Source organism: Halichoerus grypus, chromosome 15 (genome assembly GCF_964656455.1).
Source record: "Halichoerus grypus chromosome 15, mHalGry1.hap1.1, whole genome shotgun sequence".
Lineage (NCBI taxonomy): Eukaryota > Metazoa > Chordata > Mammalia > Carnivora > Phocidae > Halichoerus > Halichoerus grypus.
In genome coordinates, this window is record NC_135726.1 from 17,147,247 (window position 1) to 17,151,600 (window position 4,354).

Here is a 4,354-nt window from a genome sequence, read left to right on the forward strand (position 1 = left end):
TATTTTACACCTGAAACTAATATAATACTGTATGTTAATTATACTGGAATTAAAATTTTAAAATATATAAAAACTGCATGCCTTGATCATTTCTTTGGGTCTCAATTTTATGATTGGGCTTCCATGCACATGTAATTAAACTTTGTTTTTTCCTTGTTTTTTTTTTTTTAAGATTTTATTTATTTGACAGAGAGAGACACAGCGAGAGAGGGAACACAAGCAGGCGGAGAGGAGTGGGAGAGGGAGAAGCAGGCTTCCCGCTGAGCAGGGAGCCCGATGTGGGGCTCAATCCCAGGACCCTGGGATCATGACCTGAGCCAAAGGCAGACACTTAACGACTGAGCCACCAAGGCGCCCCATCCTTGGTTTTTTTTTTAAAGTTTTTAAAAAGTTTTTTATTTATTTAAGCAATCTCCACAACAAACAAGGGGCTTGAACTCACAGGCCCATGATCAAGAGTCACACTCTCTTCCAACTGAGCCAGCCAGGGAGTCACTCCTTTCCTTCTGTTAATCAGACTCATGTCAATTTGGTTCTTAGACCACCTAGAAGAATCTTGAAGGACAAAGAAAAATTTTTCCTCCCCAACTGTTGGAATCATAACGGCTATAGACATTTCAGATTGGCTTCTTTTATTAATAAACATTTAAGGTTCCCCCATGTCTTTTTGTGGCTTGATAGCTCATTTTTTTTTTAGCACTGAATAATATTCTATTGTCTGTATGTACTGCAATCTATTTATCCACTTACCCCTGAAGGATATTTTGGTTGCTTCCAAGTTTTGGCAACTATGAATAAAACTGCTATAATCATTCATGTGTAGGTTTTCGTGTGGATGTAAGTTTTCAACTCCTTTGGGTAAATACCAAGAAGCAGAGTTGCTGGAATGTATAGTGAAAGGATGTTTAGTTTGTAAGAAGTTGCCAAACCAGCTCCGGAAGTGGCTGTACCATCCTGCATCCCCCCGGCGGTGAGGGATCCTACGGCTCCACAGCCTCACCAGCATGTGCTGTTGTCAGTGTTCCATACGTTTTGGCTATTTTGGTATTTTTATTTTTATTTTTGCAGAATATATATTTTCTTAAATCCCAGATAACATGTCACTTCTCCTAAAAATATTTCAGTCTGCATCTCTGAGAAAGACTTTTTTTTTTTTTTTTAAGTAGGGTCCAGGCCTAGCGTGGAGCCCAATGCAGGGCTTGAACTCACAACTCCGAGATCAAGACCTGAGCTGAGATCAAGAGTCCAACGCTTGGGGCTCCTGGGTGGCTCAGTTGGTTGAACGTCGTCTGCCTTTGGCTCAGGTCATGATTCCAGGGCCCTGGGATCCGGCCCTGAATTGAGCTCCCTGCACAGCGGGAAGCCTGCTTCTCTCTTTCCCTCTGCTGCTCCCCCTGCTTGAGCTCGCTCGCTAGCTCTCTCAAATAAATAATAAAATCATTAAAAAAAAAAGAGCCTGACACTCAACCAACTGAGCCACCCAGGGGTCCTGAGAAAGAAATTTTTTTTTTTAAGATTTTATTTATTTAGGGGTGCCTGGGTGGCTCAGTCATTAAGCGTCTGCCTTCGGCTCAGGTCATGGTCCCGGGTCCTGGGATCGAGCCCCGCGTCGGGCTCCCTGCTCTGTGGGAGGCCTGCTTCTCCCTCTCCCACTCCCCCTGCTTGTGTTCCCTCTCTCACTGTGTCTCTCTCTGTCAAATAAATAAGATCTTTAAAAAAAAAAAAAAAGATTTTATTTATTTATTTGACAGAGAAAGACAGAGAGCGAGCGAGCGAGCACAAGCAAGGGGAGGCAGGCAGAGGGAGAGAGAGAAGCAGGCTTCCCGCTGAGCAAGGAGCCTGATGCAAGGCTTGATCCCAGGACCCTGGGATCATGACCTGAGCCAAAGGCAGACGCTTAACCAACTGAGCCACCCAGTCACCCCCAGATTCAATTTTTTTTCTTTTTTAAAGATTTTATTTATTTGACAGAGAGAGACACAGTGAGAGAGGGAACACAAACAGGGGGAGTGGGAGAGGGAGAAGCAGGGTTCCCGAGGAACAGGGAGCCTGATGCGGGGTTCGATCCCTGAACCCTGGGATCATGACCCAAGCCGAAGGCAGACACCCAACAACTGAGCCACCCAGGTGCCCCAGATTCAATTTTTTAGACAAAAATATTTCATATTTCATATGTGGTTCTGAGTACTTCCCACAACATCATATCAGGAAGCAAGAAATTGGTTGGCTCTATTAGAATACTAAGATTCAGTTAATGTCAGCTGATCCCCCATTATCAACTTATCTATCAGCCTTTTACCTTGTGGTTTTAGCACCATAAATGATGGTTGACCAGATTCATTAGCTCATTAGGGCAAATAACAAACATTTATTAAGCACTCCCATGTGCTAGGTACTCTGCTCAGCACTATGTGCTAGGTACTCTGCTCAGCACTGTGGACACAAAAGTAAACAAAATATGTTTCCTGCCCTAGGGGTGCCTGGCTGGCTCAGTCAGTAGAGCATGCAACTCTTGATCTCAGGGTTGTGAGTTCACACCCCATGTGGGATGTAGAGTTTACTTAAAATAAATAAGGCATCTTCTTCCTGACTGGTCTTGGTGTGTTCTGTCTCAGAGCTGCCCATAGCAAGATGTCTTCAGGAAATGCCAAAATTGGGGGGCGACTGGGTGGCTCAGTCGGTTAAGCAACTGCTTCCGGCTCAGGTCATGATCTTGGAGTTCCAGGATCGAGTCCCGCATTGGGCTCCCTGCTCAGCGGGGAGTCTGCTTCTCCCTCTGACCCTACCCCCTCTCGTGCACTCTCTCTCTCTCAAATAAATAAATAAAATCTTTAAAACAAAAAAAAATAAAGGAAATGCCAGAATTGGGCATCCTGTCCCCAACTTCAAAGCCATGGCTATTATGCCAAATGGCCAGTTCAAAGACATCAGACTACCTGACTACAAAGGCAAATACATCCTGTTCTTTTTTTACCCTCTTGAATTTACCTTTGTGTGCCCAGGGAGATCACTGCTTTCAGTGACAGGGGAGAAGAATTTAAGAAACTCACCAAGTGATTGGTGCTTCTGTGGATTCTCATTTCTGTCACCTGGCATGGATCAACACACCCAAGAAACAAGAAGGACTGGGACCCATGAACATTCCCTTGGTATCAGACCCCAGGTGTAGCGTCACTCAGGACCATGGAGTCTTTTTCTTTCTTTTTAGGACTATGGACTCTTAAAGGCTGATGAAGGCATCTCGTTCAGGGGCCTCTTTATCAGTGATGAGAAGGATATCCTTTGGCAGCTCACTCTAAATGACCTTCCCAGGACGCCTGGGTGGCTCAGTCATTAAGCGACTGCCTTCAGCTCAGGTCATGATCCCAGGGTCCTGGGATTGAGCCCCACATTGGGCTCCCTGCTCCGCGGGAAGCCTGCTTCTCCCTCTCCCACCCACCCCCCGCTTCTGTTCCCTCTCTCGCTGTCTCTCTCTCTGTCAAATAAATAAATAAAATCTTTAAATAAATAAATAAATAAATGACCTTCCTGCCGGCAGCTCTGTGGATGAGACCCTGAAACTAGTTCAAGCCTTCCAATGTACTGACAAGCATGGGTAAGTGTGCCCAGCTGGCTAGAAGCCTGGCAGTGATACCAACAAGCCTGATGTCCAGAAGAGCAAAAAATATTTCTCTTAACAGAAGTGAGAACTGGGCCATTTTAGGGCTGGGCTGCAGTGGGTGGCCATGAAAACAAAATCTCTTTTGTACCATTGTCAGGCTTAAAACACAAGACTTCAGACTCAGTGCAGATGTGGTATGGGACAGGACGGGCCTCTCCTGCAGGGGCTGGGGAGGCCAGCCTTTCTTCCCCTGGAGAGAATGGCCTGAGCTGTGCTGTGGGAACCACTTTTGATCTTTCATTGTTTCTATTAAACTTGAACTGAGAAAAAAAAAATAATAATCTAAGTTAAAAAAAAATTGTTTCCTGGGGCGCCTGGGTGGCTCAATCAGTTAAGCATCTGCCTTCGGCTCAGGTCATGATCTCAGGGTCCTGGAATCGAGCCCCAAATCAGGCTACCTGCTCAGTGGGGAGTCTGCTTCTCACTCTTCCTCTCTCTCTGCCCCTCTCCCCCTGCTCGTGGTCTCTCTCTCTGTTTCAAGTAAATAGATAAAATCTTTAAAAAAAAAAAAATGTTTCCTGCCCTTAAGAAGCTCATAGGTAATGAGGGATGCAGACAGGTCAACATTCATCCATTTATTCATTGAATGCTGACTATGTACCAGGCATGCTGCTCGATGCTAGTATTTGTAATATATGGTATGATAAAAAAGATAGCTACCACGTCTTAGAGCTCATCGTACTCTGTACGCCT

General features: G+C 45.1%; 1 pseudogene; it reads left to right on the forward strand.

Annotated features, from left to right (window-relative positions):
- The first annotated feature begins 2,848 nt into the window (after nucleotides 1–2,848).
- On the forward strand, nucleotides 2,849–3,677 carry LOC118546444 (peroxiredoxin-1 pseudogene; annotated as a pseudogene).
- The last annotated feature ends 677 nt before the right edge of the window (nucleotides 3,678–4,354 follow it).